The following is a 21252-nucleotide window of genomic DNA, read 5'->3' on the forward strand; positions in this document are numbered from 1 at the left end:
GCCACTTCCCCCACGTCCCCTGCAGCGCCGCTCGTCGCCAGCCGCCGCATTAGGGCAGAGACTAGCCCGTGCGCGCCCCCGGGCGGCCGGCGCGCCCCCGACGGCCTGCGTGCGCGCCCCCGCGCCCCTCCCTCCGCGCGGCGAGCGCCTGCTGAGCGGGGACCCGAGCACCGAGGAGGGAAGGAGGCTCTGGGCGCGCCCTGCCCTGCGCGATGGGGAGTAGTTCGCGCAGCCTGGACTGCATGAAACCGTCCTTTCTCTTCTCAGCCAGCTCTGAGACCTTTTTGCAGACTGAAAATAATACTCAGTGCACGGTTCCATTCGCTGAGCGCCTACTACGTGCTGACTGCCCAGAGTATCTGTCCTGTGTATACTCCTTCACCAGAAGACAGATTCCTGCCTTGCGGGCAGGAATTTGTTGGACAGATCGTGTTCCCAGGGTGTAGCACAGAGACTTGCTTAAGGTAGACGCCCCAGGAATGTTTCTTGATCAAGAGTTGATGGATCTGAATCGGGCGCAATGGCTCACATCTGTAATCCCAGCGGTTGGGAGGTTGAGGCAAGAGGATGGCGAGTTTAAAGCCATCCTCGGCAAAAGCTAAGCAACTCAGTGAGACCCTATCTCTAAAGAAAATGCAAAATAGGGCTGGAGATGTGGCTTAGTGGTCGAGTGCCCCTGAAATCAATTCCCCGTAGCCCTCCAAGAAAGAGTTGCTGGATGGGGAGTTGGGGCTGTGACTACTGCTGGTAGACTTGGAATCTTCTTTTTTAAATGGGAGGTTTTTTACCCACCCTAGGGAGACTCAGACCCCTGTCCCAGATTTGAGTTAGAATGGAAAAAGCCTGGGACTTGAAAACCAAAGATTCAGATGTCAGTCCTCTCTCTCTAACTGTCACATGAGCAAGACACTTCTCCTGGATTTCTTCAAAGGAGCCATAAAAAATTGATTGCATGATTGTCCCAGGACGCTTCTAGCTTTGACTTGAAGAATCCATTAGGCCAGGGCTAATGTGCAAGCATAGAGACCCCGCCTTAGAGTTACCACCTGAAACAGTGGAAAGATCCCAACTGGGGAATCAGAATCTGAGTCTTGGAAGAACATCTAGTTCAGCTCCCCATCCAAACTACAGTCCCGTCTGAGGCCCCATTCAAAGCAGGGCTGCATTCCCCTGCCTCTGTGCTCAAACAGCTCTTATCTAGGGACCACCTGGCTGTCTCTCTGTCTCCTTCTCCAGTTTGTAAACTCTGAATAGAAGAATACATCTTGTTCTCTATATTATCCCCCTCAGCACATTGTAGATGCTCAGTAAATGCTTGCAGAAGGCAAGCATGACTACTAATGATAGATGAATCATCCAGGTAACTGACAAAATGTTCTTCTCTTTGATGAGATTATTTGAAACCTACAGTTGCAGGTATTTGGGCAAAGACTATCGGAAGGGAAGGGGAGGAGGGCTGACATGGCAGGACCTGAAAGCAAAACTGCTTCTGGTATCAGAGACTTTGGGCAAATATTTTCTGCAGCGCACCTGTCTGTACAATTCGAGTCACTCAAAATCAGCATCTCAGCAGCACCCTGGTACCTGATCTACAATCCTGTGAATGAAACAGTATACCCTGGAGCAGAACAACCCCATTGTATCCATTCTGGAGTTTCTCAAGAAACTGGTCAACCCCAACCAAGGGGGGCAGGAAGGAATGTCCAGGGAATGTCCAAGGAATGAAGGGAAGAATTTGGAAACTGGGGTCACTGTCCAGATGCCACTCCTGGTCCTGGCAGGACCTGGACACTGGAGGATCATTTGGAAAACATTTAAAAAGACAGAAAGACACTTAAAAGCACCAGGGCACCTCAGGTCTGGATCTAGGGCAGGGCTTCTCCTTACTGAAAGTGGCTCCATGGAATAAAGAAAACAAATCTCCCTTCCTAAGCATCCGTTGTATGTCAGCTGCTTCTAGTGCTAGGAGGAGATCCGTTATAGGTGGTATTGCACGGCGGCTGTGCCATCAACTCCAGAAGCACCCTACAATTCTGTCTCTACCATATCAGATCTGGGTAAACTTGGGCAATTTATTTATTTTCCTTTTATTGCTTTTTAAAACTATTATCAAAGCTCTACAAACACATAAATGAATCCAGGTCCCATCATTCTACAGGATTTTTTACAAAAATTTTTTTTACCAAAATTTTTTACAAAAATTTTCCCCATGTTTTCTCCAGAAGTTATTCCTTTCCGTTCTTTTGAGCTGTTTTTATGGCTATGGCCTCCATATCTCTAAATAATATGCTGTATTGCTCCTTCTTGCTTTTTCTGTTTGGGCACTGACTCTTGATTTCATCCCATGAAGGACAATCTTTCATCTTTCACCTTCCCCTTGACCTTACGTTAACTCTTTTTTCTTCCCTCTCCTTGCCTCCCAATTTAGTCACATCTTGGTGTTGGTTATATCAGAATTAGTATCTATTATGACCGCTTAAATCCCATTCACAATTGATGATTTAGTTTCCTGAAATCTTTTTGTTTTTCCTGGAGTTAATATTTGCCATTTTTAATTTGTTTTGTTTTTATGTACAGTACCTATAGTTTAAGCCTAAGTTATCCATTGATTGTCTATGACAATACATTCAGATCCATGAGGTATTCTACTGATTTCACTTTCTTGAAGGAGCTCTTCTGAAGCTTTTTGATGTGTTCCAGTTTTCTACTGGTTCTTCCATACCCACTGCCCTGCTGTTTCAGTTTCTTCATCTGCAAAATGGGGATAATTATAGTACCTTACAGGGCAGTTGTAAGAAAAAATGAAATAATTCATGTAGGACAAGGTTCGCCCTATAATAAGGATAAACTCAATAAATGTTAACCATTGTTATTCTAGATGGGAAAAATCAATGCTCAAAAAACCTGCCCAAGTAACAATTCAAAGTCCAGATGTATCTAACAGTGCCTACTTAAAGCTGCTTTGCTATTTTAAGATAGACCCTAAAATTTTTAGATTTACAAATACTAGAATGTTCCAATATGGTCAAGTTGAAGGAAAACACGTTTTGCTAGGAAAGTTCTGGTTTACCAGTGAACTTGGGCAGCCCGTGTAACTTCTTTTTCTTACCTGTAAAATGAGGTTAAAGTGAGAATCAATGAAATAAGGTACTTTGTAAGCAAAAATCATCTGTTATCAAGTGTTAGTTATTGCCCAGTACCCCTTCCCTTCTTTCATTTTTGTTTTTCAACAGCAAAGAAAAACTGAGGCCCAGAGTAGTGAAAGATCACGTGGTAGTTTGGTGGTTGGAACTGAACTGGAACTCAAGTCTCAGGGTCCTGGTGTAAAGAAATTAAATCTGGGCCTGAGAAGAGCAGAAACCCTCAGAAACCCCCGGGGTGAAGGAACAAGAGCTTCCTTGGCCTTGACATCTGGAGTCACAGGACTTTCTGGCTCAGAGGAGGGGGCTGCCTGGTGGGCAAAATGAGTCCTCCTCCAAGTCGTTCTACTCCTGTGTCTGGGACATGCACAGGTATGCTGAATGCTGAGGGGCAGGGCAGGGCCTCAGCAGTGCCTGTTACACCCTCTAAGCCATCTTCTTCCACATGGTCCCCAGGAGGTGCAGGGAGTGAGGCCGACTCATGCATTATAGGCACAGAGTTAACCTGGTTTGGCCTTTTGGGAGAACAATTTGGCAGAACCATCAAGACTTTTAATGAATCCATAAGCACCACCTCTGAGAATCTGGCCTGCAGACACACAGGTATAAGCCGCAGAGATGGGTAAGCACAGGATGCTCAGTGCAGCCCACGAAGAGGGCAACGAGTAAATGAATAATCATGCATGCAGTGGAGAAGTATAACGTTTCTTTTTAAAGATGATAATGTACACACAAATCTTTGAAAATGTAATTAAGAGGAACTTAAGGGGTGAGAAAGGCCCACCTGAGCTTTTGGGTGAAGGTCTTCTGGGTTTTGTAGGGCCAGAGGAATCCTGAAACCATAAATCGCCCACATATGCTTTGAGATATGCTGTCTTTTTTTTCTCCCTAGAGGCCCTGAAACTACCCTAAAATTGAACATATTATAGAACAGACCTAAGTCCTACAGTAGCTGAGGCTGCATAGAATTATGTGTGTTCTGGGAAGAACCTTTGACTTGTGAGCTGTGCTATTCAGGATGACTGTATTGCCCATTATGATTTTTGAATACATTGGTGGTGTTGTAATGCGTCCTGGACCCTCAATGGAGCCAGAATATACAATTCAGATATTGACTTTGCAGAAAAACCTTAGCTGTCATGTTTATGGTATCCAAAGGGGTGACATTATGATTGCAAAAAGCTCAAATGATCCAAAATCAAATATTTGTAAGAGTAATTGCTTTGAAAGGAAACAAGAGCCTCACCACCCAACATTAGATTTTTTTTTTTAAAGGCCATGTTAAGTGCAGGTCATATTTGGTTGAAATCATCTACAGGATTCTACAGATTCCAGGTAGTATGTGAACCTATTCTATATGGACTAATAAGAGGACGAATCTTCTTTAAGACTTGTCCTCTGAGTGATTTTGGATATCTATCTGATAGCCCGAGTCACCACAAATTTTCTGATAGTTAGGAGGCATTTATTCTTTTGACATGATTGTTGTCGCCTGTTCAAGTGAATTTATTACTTCAGTTGAAACTAAGTACTGATCAGTAAACTGCTTGCTTAAAACTAGAAAATGCAAATTAGTAACAACATGTAGGGTACTTTCCTTTTCTGGGAGACAAAATAAAAGCAAGTTAGGATAAGGGATGGGAAGAAGAAAGAGGGCACAGTGCTCTGAGCTAGTTTAGGAGATGAGTCAGAGTAAGGTCAGGAGGGAAAATGGCTGGACACACACCTGTAATTCCCTTGGAGGCTGAGGCTGGAGGATGGCAAGTTTGAGGCCAATCTGGACAACTTAGTGATACTTTGTCTCAAAAAAAACAAAACTAAACCAAAACCAAAACAAAACCAAAACCAAAACACCCAAACCAAAAAAAAAAAAAAAAAAACAGGGCTGGGGTTGTAGTGGTAGATGTGCCCCTGGGTTCAATCCCCAATATGGTAGGAAAACCAAACCAAAACAAAACAAAACAAAAAATGGAGAAAAAGGTTAGGAGGGAGATAATTTTTGTTGAACTCTTTCATATACCAGACCCTTCACATGTCTTGTGTTACTTGATCCTCACCAAAAAAAAAAAAAAAAAAAACCCAAAAAGCTACAATGACAAACACCCCACCAGCCAGGTAGGAATTATTGCCCCCAACTTACAGAGGAGGAACTAGGGCAGCCAGTAAGAGTCACAACATTACGCAATGTCATAACATCACACTGCTGGATGTGGGAGATTAACTGAGAAAGTCAGACTTTGGCCCTTGGTTCCTAGGAAGTGACCTCTGAGCCCTTGGGAAGGCCTGCCTGCTAAGAGTGTGTCCACCTGCAGATAGTCAGTGCTAACAATGTGACCCATGGTGAGGTTTTTGGGTGCAAATCAGCTCAACCTCCAGAGGGGCCAGAAGCTCAGGTCTGCCCTATGAGTGATCGTCTGTGCCTCCATGACTGACCCCTTGTAAAAACTCTGACACTGAGGCTCAGGAGAGCTTTTCTGGTTGGCAATATTCTGTGCATGTCATCACACACTGTCCACAGGATAATTCAGAGATGTCTCTACCCGGAACTCTGTCCATACAGGGAACTCTTCTGGGCTCTGCACACCTTTCTCTTCTCTTGGCTGATGTTAATTGGGATCCTTTTGCTCTAATAAACCATAACAATTAAGCACAGTGAGTTCTGAGTCCCTCCAGCAAATCACTGACCTGAGAGTGGTTTGGGGACTGCTCCCTAATTTTGTAGAAGGTACATGGGGGACTGGGGTTTAAGCAAAGACCTCAGAGGCCCCAGAGTGTGCCTCTTCTCCACTGCACCCCACCCTTCACTGGCCCACTGTGCCACAAATGCTGAAGGACAGAAGTCCTGGCACCACGAGGAAGAACAGGAACAAAGTGATAGACAGCCAAGCTGAGCTACAGCAGGCGCATGGATGAGGGTAGAGCAAAGCAAGCTGGCAGCATGTTCAGAGGATGCAAATGTTAGAAAGTTCTGGCAATCTAGGTCCCTTGCAATGAAGGAGGCCAGGAAGGCCAAGATTTCCTCCATCAGTTCCCCTGGAAGCTGGACTCCCTGGTCTCTCTCCCTCAGTTTTTCATACCCTCTTCTTGGACCAGGAGGGAAAAATCATGTTCCCAAACTTGTACGTAGAATTCAGGGAAGGGGGGAGGTAACCAAGAGCCTGGGCTCTGACCCTGCTCTCTTCTAGCCAACCCACAGTTGCTGGAAGCCCAGAGCAATGGCAGGTTGGAGGCCCCTTACCACTTCCCCACCTGGCACATTCTTAGGTACCTAGTCTCTTCGGCCCCACATCCTGGGGAGTACCAAGGGAAAGCAAGGACTCATGGAGTTCCAGGCTGGAGAGTCTCTTTCCAACTGCTTTTTCATTTCCTGCTTTGAAGAGGTGGGTGGGGGAACACTCCTTGGTATTTGCCTCTTGCCCACCACTGCTGAGGGCCAGCCGCAGAGCTGAGTTCATGAGGTTACTTGCCAAACACAAGCCTCTAGCTTCCGGGCAGAGTCCTCCCCAAGGCATGTGGGGTTGGCCTTCCACCACCATCAGGCAAAATGCCATGTCTGGTTGAGACTGGGTGATGAATAAACGGAGAGGGAGCTCTGAACAGCCATTCCCCAGCCTGGACTCTAGGCCCGGGCATCGGCCCCAGACCTGCCCCGAGAGCAAGGCCCAGCGCAGAACACCTGGTGCCCCTTTCATACAGGGCATAGTTCCACCTTTGGAGACCACACTCAAATTCACCTGCATAAATGTATTAGAGAAGTAGGGCTTCTGGAGTCTTTCTCTGCCCCAATGGAAGGCCTATACCAGTTTATTAACAATAGTATTAAGAGTAAACATTTTTCTCTCTCCTACCTCCAACGAGGCAACCAGCAAGAAGAGAAGCCCAACTGCAGACTTTCTCTCTCTGCCTCTTTCCCTCTCTCCCTCTTTCTAAATATATAGAAGTGTGGTTTTCTGGAGGCCTTTGAGGACAGATCACCTCTGCAGGTTGCTTCAGACCCCTGTCCCTCCCCAGATGGGAATCCTGGGATTTAGAAAAACAGAAGAGCCTTTCCTTTTGCAGTCTGTCTTGCAAACTTGCTTGTGTTAACAGTCTTGAGGGTTCTGTGCACTACCAACCACCAACAGAGCTTTTTACCTTAGACCCCTGGTTAAGACCCCTCAAAAATCTTTCCTTCTGAGCCCTCTTCACCTACCTTCTCTTTGTGGCATGATTCTAGATCAAGACCCAGATTAAACCTTCTCATGTAAAGAAAGCCTCTCACCTGTTAGACCCAGCCCTTCCCCGGGGTAGCAGTGCACACAGTAGGTGCTCTCCCTTTGCCCTCAACTCACTGAGTGTCTTGCCTGGAAATTTCCTCACTAGGGAGGGTTGTACCCTGTGTACCCACAGGGCCTAGCACAGTACACTGCTCGTAACTGAAGCTCCATAAATATTTTTTGAGTGGACAAGTGAATGAGAATGGAGTTATTATGGACACAGACCATACAGTCCATTCATGGTGATTTAAATTTACATTAACAAAAATGAGAAATCCGGTTCTTTCAATCACACTAAGCACATTTCAAGTACACAAGAGCCACATGTGCCTCATGGCTACTGCATTGGATAACCCAGATGGAAGAACATTGCGATCATCACAGAAAGTTCTATGGAACGGCATTGGATGACCTTATAACTGGTATCACCTGGAGTTTTGCAGTGCCCAATCTACACAACTATTCACAGAGTGAAGTACTTCCTGTGTGCGGTGATGTGCTGGGCGCGATCAAAGGATTTCACCAGTATTTGTAGTTTAAGACAGGCATGAGAACATCTAAAAGCATCTTATAAGAAATGCCTCCTTGAGGAATGAATACAGCCTAAATGAAGGAAACAGATTTTGATCAGGTATCACTGAATATATAAATAAATGAACAGATCAAAGGAAAAAAAATAGGAGGTCTGACTGTCCCCAGAGTCTGAAAATGAATGTCTTTTTTTTTTTTTTTTTCCTTCTTATGGGTAAAATGGGCGTGACTTTGCTAGAATTATTTCCTAGAGAAATAAACATATAAGACAGAATTAATCTGGCAGCTATTGAAATACAGCCAAATGAAATAGTTGCCTTCCTGTAGCAACCACAGATCTCTAACATGGCAGCCACTGATTTTCTGGGTGAGGCGAGATTTACGATGGCCTTTCTTATTGTTTTCCCTAAACCGCTGAAATGGCCCATCTATTGCAACATTTCAGCCTCCAAATGATCTTGCCGATGCTTTCCCTTACATAGAGCAAATGTGTAAACTCCTTTGTCAGACGCCGTATCTTGGTGCGCTAGCAAAAAATGTGAATCCTGTTTTTCTGAGAGTCCTTTCTATCTCCTGTGTGTGATGATTTCATTCTGCCAAGAAAACTGTAGGTCCAAATGGGTGAGGAGGTTCCCTTCTTCTGCACTGGATCAGACCCATCAGGATGGAGAAAGGAGAGGGGGGTCTTCACCTCCACTTTATGGCCCTGTGCTGCAGGCCTGGGACCCTGAACCCCAGGTTCTTGTCTTCCTAGCCTGTCCTACCCCCAATGCCTGCCCTTAACTCCTGCTGGCCACCGGGATCATCAGGAATTGGGCCGGAAGCCAAGAGGCAGCAGCTGAGAACTCGGCCTGTGATCCAGGACACCCCCAATTAGTTTATCTTATTAATGCCAATTGATTGGCACAGAACCCCTGGGAAGTGGGCAAGGGGGAGAGGCCTGTTTAAAATCAGCTTCTACGCCGCCTGTCTCTAAGCTCCGCACCTGAGCTCAGTGGCTAGGTGGGTGGCAGGAGGCAGGAGGACCCAGGGGAGTGGACTGATGCCCAGCAGATGGGATGGTGTCTGCTTTTAAATATATGGAGATTTGTTGCAATTTCACAGGGTTTATGCAGGCTACCTTTTAAGCCTGTAAGCCCAAGAGTAAATTAGCCACAAAGAATTTCTCTATTAAGTCATCGTTCATTTATTCCTTCTCGGGGCTCCAAATGGTCTAGGATTTAGGAGCAGGGGAAATGCTGTCATCCACGGAGTGCTTATGTGTCACCCCCTCATTGGAGCTGGGACTCAGATAAACGGTGTCATTTCCAGAGTCCACCTGAAGCTGGGGTTTGCTGGTGTTTAATATCTGGTTCCCTGCAGGGAAGGAGCCCTGAAGTGTGGTTTTTCCATTTCTGTGGTTTGAGTTCTCAATTTCACGGTCCCACCATAACGTCACAGCTTCGAGTAGGCAATCTGCCACAGCACACCATTGTGTGGCTTTGGAACCCCACAGATTCCATGGACCTAATGACTCCCAGGTCACAGAAGTTATGAACTAGAGTAAAGAAACTAGGAAAAGATGTGTTTTGGATTGTTTCTACTTTTGTTTTTGAATGCAATTATGTGTCCGTGGATATATTTTAACTTTTAATACAGGCGTGTGTGGAATTCACAACTGAGTTGCCAAGCTCCTGAACATTCAGCAGTCAGCTCCCATATGCTGACGAGCTGGCTCTGGCACATTATTGACTGGGAGCTGCTCAGTCACGTGTGTGTCCCTGCGATTGCTACTTTCAGTTTAGAATTTCATGTCATGGTTTCCCCCAACAACCTCCATGAGCTTAGAGTTTGATGCACGTTTTAAAGAAGTGTGTGTGTGTGGGGGGGGGATAAAGACGTGGAAACCAGATGGAGCAGGCACTGTTGGGCACCCACTATTAAGGTTTGGATGTGAAGTGTCCCCCAAAAGTTCCTGGGCTGATGTGCAGGAATGTTTGGAGGCGAATTGATTGAATTGTGAGAGCTGTGATCTAACCAGCCCATCCTAGTTTGAATGGACTAACTGGGTGGTAACTGTAGGCAGGTGGGACTCAGTTGAAGGAGGTGGGTCACTGGGGGTGTGCCCTAGGAGGGTGCCCCTTCCCTGCAGCTCCTTCTTCCCTCCTCTCTCTCTCTCTCTCTGCTTCCTGGCCACTTTTTCCTGAGCAGCTTCCCTCTGCCACCCCTTTGTGCCATGGTGTACTGTCAAACCTTAGGCCTAGAGCAATGGACTTGGCTGACCATGGACTGAACCTCTGAACGGTGAGCCCAAATAAACTTGCCCTCCTCTAACTTGTTCTTATCAGGTATTTTGGTCACAGTGATGCAAAGCTGACTGATACACCCACCAACCCCCACCTTGGTGGTAGCTGATGTCACCTGTCAGCTCCTGTGAATGGCGAAGGGCTCACACCTATGTCCTTCTCTGGACCCAGGCTCTGGCTGACAGGAGCAGCCTCTTTCAGAGATGCCTGGAGGTCACAGTGACCAGTGACAACTCACACAGAGTAGAAATCCAGGCCCCTTGCCTTAAGGGCTATTTTGGGCAGTGAGTTCCACACAGAGCATCTGTGGACCTGGCAGAGTCTTTATCTCGACACATCTTGGTTTCCCAACTGTGTCTTTCTCCTGCTTCCCACATTCCACCAAGTAGAATTAAACACGGACAAAGAGCACCAAGGTTGACAGACCTGTGCTTAAGAGCAGTGTGAGATGGTTACGGAAGCCAGTGGTCAAGCAAGGAGGAGCTGGGCTTTGGGGCAGACAAAGGGGTTTTGGCAACAAGAAAGAAAAAAAAAATGGGTCTGATAGGCAACAAAGACCCTGATCCGAGGATTTGCATTGGAGTCACTGTGGGTTCAACTTATTTCTTCTTCCAGGCTTTTCAACATGGGGTCATCAGCACTGTGTCCAGGGTTCTAGAATGGCATAGCTTTGTGGATCGTCAGATTTGCTCAGATTTTCTAGGGCCAGGGATGGGATGGGGGAAAGTTTCATAATCTACTTCGTAAGTAACTATATAGTTTATCCTAAAATAATAAGTTAACACAAGCGGCAATTACTTTGTACCTGTCTCTGGTCTAAGAACATGATATAGGAAATAAATTGAGTCATTCCATCAACGCCATGAGGTAACCAAACCAAAGTCAGGTTAAATACTTAGCCCAAGGTCAAGGTGGCAAACTGGAAAGCTGGATTTGAACCCCTGTGGCATGGCTCTAGAGTCTGTGTCTTTAACCAAAAACATTGTATGTCTTAAAGAAAAAGGCAGATTTACTTGAGAGTAGAAAGTAAAGTTTAGGGGAAATCTTTAGGTTTTTAGCTTCTGGTGGATTTCTTCTTTTCCCAGGAATAGGTGGCAGTGGTGGGGACTTGGTCACGGCTATGACCTTCATGAAAAGGCTTCTTCATCCCTCTGGTCTTTCTTTAGTCTTCTCGGGGGAGCAAAGCGGGCAACAGAGGGCAGAGGGATTGAGGATGTCCTGGGAGGGCGAAGGCAGATCCCAGTCTTGGGGAGGCCATCTGCATATTCACAGTTACTTTTCCTGCTCTCCAGCTTGTTGGGAAGGATCCGGCTGTCACCTGCTGGGGTCAGCAGGGTAATGACCCCACTCTCACCGCCTGGACTGCCCAGGTGGGAACGCTCCTCCCTGAGGGTGTAGGTGCTATGCAGGGAATGGCTGGGACAACCAGGACAGCTTCCAGGATGAAGTGGGAGAGAGAAGGGAGCCCAGTAGAAGTGCACCCAATGCCAAGGCTAACCGTCCCTGGTGGAAAAGAGAAGGCACTAATGTGAACATGTGAAGAAAGGAACGTTTTCCTATGTTCTAGTCAATTAAAAATACATGTTTAAAGAAATAGGGGTGTGAGTGAAATGTATTCCCCTGCCCTAAATTCTGTTTTTGAAATTTTCTTGAAGGTCATTATTTTAGATTGCTCTGTAATAAAAGAAAATATCTTCTAAGAAAAGTGGAGATGAAGAAGAAAGAAAGAAAGAAAAGTGGAGATGTAGGAAACAGACAAAAATTGGACTTTTATCCAAAGAGGGTCAGCGCAGAACCTTCTGCGTTCTTTCTAAAAATGTTCTTTCTGGAAGTTTGAAGATCATTCTGCAGTTTGTAAAAAAAAAACGTAACAGGCACTATAATTAGTCTTGGCAAGCTACGGAGCAAAGAGGACAGGTATTATTGCCCCCATTTTATAGGTAGAAAACAGAAGACTGGAGACTAGAAAGAATTATCTGGAGGTCTCACTGTGACCACGAGCCTTCTCCATGCCCTGGGTTCAGAGCAAGTTATTTATATAGAATCTCCTTTTTAAAAATATTTTTATTAGTTATTGATGGACTTTATTTATTTGTTTGTTTTATATGTGGTGCCGAGAATCGAACCCAGTGCCTCACACATGCTAGGCAAGTGCTCTCCCTCTGAGCTACAACCCCAGCCCATATATAGGATCTCTTGAAATCATTGCTAATAAATCATTATGCCCAAATCCTACGTTTAGAACCCTAACTGGACTTGGGGAGTAGCCCATCAGAGTGTGAGGGAGGGTGACAATGGAACAGTACACTCTGTCTGGAGCAGCTAGAAGGCTGAAGGGGTTGTTCTGACCCCCCTGGCCCTAATCCTGGGGATGGAGAGAGGCTGGCAGCCACGGCACACTGATCTTCAGAGGGACTGCACTGTCCGCTCAGGCCCCTGAGACGGGGAGAGCTGGGGGAGTAAGAATGGTACTAAAGGGCTTGGTGTTGGGGGTCTACCAGGATCTATTCTAGGGAGGGAGTGGGGACTGTACACTGAGAGGTCCCAAGCCCTCCTGCAGGTCCCACAATTTACTACAAGGAAACTCAGTAGAGCTATCGTGCTCATAGGGCTGGGCCTGGGAGGGACCAGATGTCCTTTCCCAAGGAGGACACGTGGACAGTGCTTCCATCTCCCAGCAAGGGCATGTAACAGTACCCACCGTGTGGCCAGCCCACAGAGCTCCCCCCAAGCCTTGGAGCCTAGAGAGTCTTACTGGGGGCTAATCACAGAGGCGTGGTTGATGGCCCACATGGCTGACCTTAGTCTCTGGCCCCTCCAGGGACCAAGCTGACATGGTTTGAGCCAAGGGTCCCGCCATTCATCACACTGTCAGCATGTCAGACTATCTGGCCCAAGACCTTCAGGCAAAACAAAGACAGCTATCAGGCAGAATATTCTAAGGGCTTAGAGGTCACATCCCAGGAGCCAGATAAGAGCCAAATCTTTGGGAAAGGTTAATCCTCTACTTCCCAGGGATCTACCCAAGTCACCATGGCATCTAGGACTGAATGAATTCCTAATTTCTCTTCCCATTGGAACTTGATCTGCAATGCCAGGTACTATATTCCATAGAAGGAACCATTCTAGAATCTAGTCCATGTCCAGTCTCAGGGGCCAAACTAGACCCAAGCAGGGAGAGACTTAGTGTATAACTAACTCAGCATCAGGAGGACATGCTTTTGAAAAAGCCCGGCTTTGTTCCTGAGATCCAGTCCTCCCTGCCTTAATCCCAGGCAGGAATGGATCTTCTGTGCTGTGTCCACAGACCAGCTCTTGTCTGGGCAGCCTTTCAGATTGAGGCCCTGCTGACTCTTGCCTGGCCCATCTCTGAGACTGCAGGCCTGTACAGAGCCCACTGTCTGGGGTTGGGCCTGGACTCTTGGACAGGGTTCTGTGTGTCCTTCACCCCTGGATTTCCTGTGTCTGGGTTGACCCCCAGCTGCTAGGAGAATTTCTCCATCCTGCAAGACCTCAACCTGACTGCAACACTGACTACCAGACAGAGGCTCAGAGTCCTATTCAGTACCTGCAAAGAGGGCCACCCTGCCTTTGTGGGTCAGCTCAGTCCCAGTTGTCCCCTTTATCAAAATTAGTCATCCTAGGCTGTGGCATGATTCTTTGGAGGGTTCCCAGCCAAGCGTAGTCTGGTGTTCTCTAACAGTGACAGCTCAAAGGGACATAGTGTGGCTCACCCATAAAGCAATGCTGTAGCTCTTACATTTATATCTCAGTTGCCAACCAGGGGCTCTTTGTGGAGATTGGTGGTTTGTACAGTGGCCATGAACTTCAAACCTCTGGAATTCCTCCTGTACAAAGGGACTGAAAGAAATGCAAGTATACAATCTTTTGTGAGAAATCCTTGGACCAAGTATATTTTAGAATTTGGAATTTTTCAGAATTCAGAAAGATAATTTCACAGAGAGATTGTACATTATGTGACAACCTTGGTAAGCACTGTGTAAATCAAACACTTTCATATTTCTGCAGTGAACCGTATCATATGCACAAAGTGAGATGAATAAGGTCATCATTCTTTGTCTTATGTCAACTCAGTTCAGGTTTAGCTACCAAATAATTTCAGGTTTAGCCGTGTGTGGCTACCCTATAAGTTATAGAAAAAAAATCAATTTATGGAATTTTTTGAGTAGGTTAAATGTTTTCCACATATCCTTTATTATGCTTTGAAGCATCTCAAGATACTTATGAAGGAATTGAGTCTCATTCATCTTTTTTATTTCTAATGCCTGCCCTGATTCTGGCATATACTAGGTGCTTCGTCCATGCTGAAGGAATGGTTTACTGGATTATTTTCTCATGGGCAGCCCAGAGGTGAGCAAGCCTTGCTGGAATGAATCACTAGGTCCTCGTTGGTGATCATGGACAAGGGCCTTCTTGTCTTTCTCCTCAGGTCTTCAAGTAGGATGACTTGTCTATGAAGCATTTTCTTCCCCTCCTAATCCTTTCTAAGAAGGCAGAGGCCCAAAGAAGAAAGCTGACAGGCCACACAGAAGTCTCATGGGCCACACAGCAGAGCCTGCAGGGAAGAGAACTGGGAAGGCAGTTATTGTTTGTTCCCTGAGAACAACAAACTTGCCTCTGATTCTGGCTCTCTTTACCTCACCCTGTGTCCACTAGGGGTAACTCTGCTATAGCCTCACTATGAGAGTTCCTGCTATTCTCAGTCTCCAACAGAACTTTGTCAGTGAAATCACTGATATTTATCAGTGAAATGAAGTGTCAAGATCATCCAGCAAACTAAAATAATTTATGTTATTTTAAAATTGTTTTATTTAAAATAAATTTAACTCTTAAATTTATTTTCAAGGGGATATAAATCTTTTACTGGGTTATAGATGGTGAAGTAGATTTAAATTTTTTTTTTTGTATTTGTAGATGGACAGCATGCCTTTATTTTATTTGTTTATTTTTATGTGGTGCTGAGGATTAAACCCAGTGCCTCACATGTTCAAGGCAAGCACTTTGCCACTGAGCTACAGCCCCAGCCCAGTGAAGTAAATTTTTTTACCTCTTGGGTTTCTGTCAGTCAACTAACCCTTTTAGATCTTTTGTCTTTAGTTATTTCCCTTGGTGAATACTAACCATTTAACTGGATATTCAATGCAGATATCCTACAGGAATTATAAAAAATTTTGAGAAGTTTTGAAAAAGCTTAATTTTTTTTTTTATTATTATTCTGCTTGTCTGGGTTTGAGTATTGTGAGCTACTGATTTTTTGCCAATCACTATCAAATAAGCAACTTCTCTCTTTTTCCTCCAAATATTTGGACCATGGGAGGCTTTTGCAGAATATCTGAAACATCTTTGGGGAACAAATGGATCTCTGGTGCAGGTGGAAAAAAAAATAACCAGAAAATCTGATTTCTCTGTTAAGAGGGTACATTCTAGCTAATAGAGAAGTTACAGGATTATCTTAGTAGTCAATTATTTTGTTTCCTTTACATGAGTGATACATAGAAAAAATGCTTGGCTCTGTGACTAAAAGTTGGTTTATGAAAATGTTTTCTTATAGAATTAGTCACAAATAAAAGCATTTTCCTTTTTTTTTTGAGGAAGAACATTTATTTTACTTGTACAATGAGCAGAACAATCCTTATTTGCAAATGAAGAAAACAAAGGCCCATGAAAATTATTTAGTGAGTCTGCAGGTCTTTCAAAGAAAAAAAGAGAGGTGGAGAGAAAGACATTTAAGACAGGAAGGAAAGAACAAATGATGGTAGGAAGGGAGAAAGGATAGTAGGGAAGGTAAAATAAAGGAAGAGAAAAAGAAGGAAGGAAATGTATAAGTTGCTAATTTTCCATAAATTGGAGTTTTTGAGAGACATTCAGAATAGGATTAAGCTAAAAACTGCATGCAAATACGTAATCTCTTGCCAGTCTGTTATTTTTGTGTTTTCAGGTATCGAATGTTAAGCGAGAATAATTTCCGTGAATGTAAAGCAGAAGGATGGACAAATGATATTCCTATATGGAAAGGTAATATAAAATAAGTTTACAATCTGTCAAGACAGCTAAACTATTTAAGCTTTTTCAAAATGTTTGACATCAAAACATCCTTAAGTTTATAATTAAATATTTTTTATTTAAATTATTTTTCTGGTTTATAATACAGTACAGTTCCTTTCCTTGCTGAATACTAACCTAACTTGATATCCAATGTGGATATCTAGTTTTATTATCCTACAGGTAGGTGGCTTTAAGAAACTTTTGAAAAATCTGAAAAAGTTGTTCTTTCTGCATTCTGCTTGTCCAGTGCAGCAATGTATCTAGTTATTTTGTTTTATTTTTAAATTTATTTTTGGTGCCAGGGAATGATGAACTCAGGGGTGCTCAATCACCGAGCCACATTTTCAGTCTTTTTTGGATTTTATTAACAGACAGGGTCTTGAAAAATTGCTTGAGGCCTCACTAAGTTTCTGAGGTTGGCTTTGAATTTGTGATCCTCCTGCCTCAGGCTACCAAGTCATTGGGATTACAGATGTGTACCAAACATGCCTGACAAGTCATTTTATTACTACATATTTTGTCTTTTGATACTCAAATATAGGAGTTGAGGTTATAGCTCAGTGGTAGTGTTCATTAAGCATGCATGAGGACCTGGGTTCTATTTCCACTACCACAAAAATAAATAGATAAATAAGAAAGAGAGAGAGAGAATAAATAAAGAGATAAATCAAAATCCCTTGGGATCCTTGTTAAAACTGAGACTTGGGTTACTAAAAAAAGGCCTATTGAATCATTAGCTTTGGGGTGAGAAAGAAGCACTCTTAGAATTTCATTATAACAAGAATCCAGGGTCGTTCTACAGTAAAAAGGGTTGACTTCTACAACCTTGGATATTTGAAAATATTAAGTAAAATCAAAATAAATACTCAAGTTATTTTGAACACTGAGGTGGAAGAGGAAGGAAATTTAAGAACAATTTTTGTATTGAAATAAATATTATGAAGTTTACTTTATATCTTTTAGAATGCTGGTTTATATTATTTGGGGGCATAAATGGAAATTTTGTATTTAGTCATTATAAACTTATATTTGTTAATAATTTGAGCTACTTGTCACCATGAAAATGCAAACTACCATTCAAAGTAGTAGCTGTTTGTTCACTTCCACAGAAAAGAATCAGAGATAAACAATAATTTTAATGTTACCTAGCTTTTATCTTTTGCAAACAGGTATATCAAATACTTCTAAAAATATTTAAGTAATTTTCTCTATTTTACCTTGCTGATGATTTTACACACACACACACACACACATACACACACACACACACACATAATTTCATTATAAAGTTTTCAAATTCTACTAGAAAAAATTATTTTTGTTTTTTCAGTTGTTAAGTGTTTGCCAGTGACAGAATCAGAGAATGGGAGAATTATCAGTAGTGTGATAGAACCAGATGAGGAATATTATTTTGGACAAGTCGTGCAGTTTGAGTGTAATTCAGGCTTCAAACATGAAAGACACAAAGAAATATATTGTTCAGTAAATGGTCATTGGAGTAATGAAAAACCAAGATGTGTGGGTAAGATGTACTTAACTGCTTGCTTGATTGTTCTTAGTTTTTCTTATGAAAATATATATTTAAAAACATTGTACACAATAATGAATATAAATAATTCTTAAAAAGCTAATGTTTATTAAGCATGTACAACATCCCTGAGTTGATCTTAGTTTTCTATATAAGTCACCTTATTTTTTACCTACAAAACAGTTATATGATTTATGTGCTAGTATCATCTCTATAATTGAAGAAATTTTGGTGCAAAATTGTTTTAGTCAGCTAGTTGGCTGCTTGATTAAAAAAAAAACCTAACAAGAACAATTAGAGGAGGAAAAGTTTATTTGAGGTCTCTCAGTTTCAGAGGTCTGGGTCCCTGGATAGCCAGCTCCATTCCCTGGGGCTCAAGAGACATGATGGTGAAATAATGAAGCAATGAAAAGAGGCTCAGGACTTGATGATCAGGAATGAGAGAGAGAGAGAGAGAGAGACTCTCCTCACAACATACAAAATGTATACCCCAAAGATACACCCTCTATGACCTACCTCTTCCAGCCACACCCTACCTACTTTCAGTTACCACTCAGTCAATCTATCAGAGGATTAACTGGGTTAAGGCTCTCAAAACCCAATCATTTCACCTCTAAATCTTGGTGGATTGTCTCACATATGAGCTTTTGGGTGTTACTTCACTGTTAACAAAAGTCAAATCATGTAGCCTAGATTACCACAGCATAGGGAGTCTAGATTTAAACCTAGGTTATTATCTGACATCAACATCCATACTCTAACCACAAACATATTGTTGTTGGCTCTTTTTTCAGGGTGATGAGCTCCCGGGATTGAAATCAGGAGCACTCAACGCTAGCCATTTTTTGTATTTATTTAGAGCCAGAGTTTGAGTTGCTTAGTGTCATTGAGTTGCTTAGTGTCTTGCTGTTCCTGAGGCTGGCTTTGAACTTGAAATTCTGCCTCAGCCTATGCTGCTGAGATAACAGCGTGTAACACCACTCCTGGCTGTAGTTGGCTCTTACAGGTTGAAAGAGAATGCTCAGCCTTTCTGTGCTGATCTCCAGAAAAGTCTATTTTTAATTCTGGATGCCAGATATTTATTATTTATTTATTTTTGAATAACTCATCTTTGATAACTAATTTCTAGGAAATGTTCTTTCATATTTATGCTGAAAGTTAACTATGAACTGCTGAACATAATTGAATCCACCAAATAAATAATTTTATTTTAGAAAAATTTCTAAGTCAAGTGTAAGCCATGATTTCTTCAATTTATTTTGTCATGATACAGCTGTCAAGATTTATATATCTTGATTCATCAATAATTTTGGCTTTTAAGTTAAACATTATGACCAATTAATTTAATAGTACCATACTTCATTTAACCTATTCTTGTTGGGAAGAAGTTTCTGCCATATTTATTTATTATCTAAAGCCTATGATTTATTCACATTTTTATCTAGTCTACCTTACAGTAAAAAAATAAAAAATAAAAAGTTTCTTAAGAATTCTAACAGAAATAGTTCTCTGTGATAATAATGTTAAGTTAAATACTTTAGAGGTTCATATATGGGATTTCTAGGGTCACAGCTAGATGTCATGACTAGCAGAACCTTCCTGGAATTGCAGATGCTTAAGGAAAGTCTTACAGGAAGAGAGGGCTGTTTTTAGGTGACCATGAAGAAGGCAAAAGCATGCCAGTCCCAAGAAGGTCAGAAGAGGAACCTAGAAAGGCAGTGAGGCTTCAATAAGTATGAAGTCCTATTGTTCCTTGTCCACTGTCCACAGGGACCTTGCATAGGATGCAGTCAGGTGATAAGTCAGTGATGAACTGAAGATAGGCCAGTACAAGGTACTGAGAAGCTAATGCACCATTCTTAAGAACTTAGCTTTAATGAAGACTGATTTGGGAACTGGTGAAGGATTTCAAGTGGAGGAATAAAGTGACCATTTGGAAGTTTTTGTAGTTAAACCCAAGAAAAACAGATTAGGAAGATGGAAGAAGAGGATTTGGGAAAACAGTTATCATTGTCACTATCTCAGGGAAAAGTGTTTGAGAGAAGTGGTGTCAAAGATGATGGGCAGTTTTCTGTTGATATTGTTTGTGTGTTTGTTTTGTTGTGTTTTTGCTTTTGACAGAAAACCTTTATAGACGGTGAAGACACAAAAGCAGGAATCTCAGTTACTTCCAAAGATGTAATGAAAAATGAGTTGACTAAATTTCCTTGAGAAAGTTTTCTGTTGAATAAGTACTCTAATCAATAATGAGAAAATGTTTTATTTTTACAGGTCACTTGGAGAAAATACTTATCACAGTAAATCTATTCAATATCACATATACATTTGATGAGTATTACTATCAATTACTGCCAAAGGACTAATTTACCCTTAAACTAAAGTTGAAATATAATTTTACTCAGAAATTTAGCTTCTGGCAAAAATGAAGAGCAACAGATGATAACAACTGATGTTAAGAATAACAGATAAAACAGACCGGCCAAAAGAGAACTTTTATTTGGTTGGCTGATTCACCTAATGGAAACAAAAATTTCTATTTTTATATAAACACAACTTGGTTATAGTCTTTTAGTTCGTAATGAACATTTTAGAATTTAATTCCTTGTATTTAGAAATTTCCTGCACATCACCAGAAATTAGAAATGGCCATTCTGTATCTCTGAAAAAAATTTATAAGGAGAATGAAATATTTCAATATAAATGTAATAAAGGTTTTGAAAACAGTGAAAGAGGCAATGCTATATGCACTAGTTCAGGATGGAGTCCAAGTCCCTCATGTGAAGGTAAGGTTATTTTTATTTTCTGTTTCTTTTGTTAAAATTTTATCAGGCCTGGTGTGGTGGTGCACGTCTGTAATCCCAGGGCTTGGGAGGCTGAGGCAGGTCCATCACAAATTCAAAGCCAGCCTCAGTGACAGCGAAGTACTAAGGAACTCAGTGAGACCCTGTATCTCAATAAAATACAAAAGGGGGCTGGGGATGTGGCTCAGTGGTCAAGTGCCCTTGAATTCAATCCTTGGTACCCCACTCCAAAAGAATTTTATTGTTTATTTATTTATTTATTATTTATTTTTGTGGTAGGTGGGATTGGGCCCAGGACCTTCTGTATACTAGGCAAGGATTCTACCATTCACTGAGCTACAGCCCCAACCCCAATTATTTTAATTAATATAATCATTTTATGTAAGCGATCTATTTTTTTTTCTCAAAAATAGAGTATTAAATTTGTAAGAATTAAGTGTGCAAAGTCCTTTTTGACACTAATTTGATATTCTCTCAAGATAAAAATAAATAGGACCAGAGGCTTAAATATACTATTACGTAGCTAGTTCATGGTGATGAATCATTCCAGGAGCAGAGTCAGGACTGTCATAGGCTTTCCAATTTAAATAATCTGCAAGTCTCAAATACATAGATTGCTCTTCTAAAGCCTAGAATTTGGCTCTA

Source organism: Callospermophilus lateralis, chromosome 13 (assembly GCF_048772815.1).
Source record: "Callospermophilus lateralis isolate mCalLat2 chromosome 13, mCalLat2.hap1, whole genome shotgun sequence".
NCBI classification, from domain to species: Eukaryota; Metazoa; Chordata; class Mammalia; order Rodentia; family Sciuridae; genus Callospermophilus; species Callospermophilus lateralis.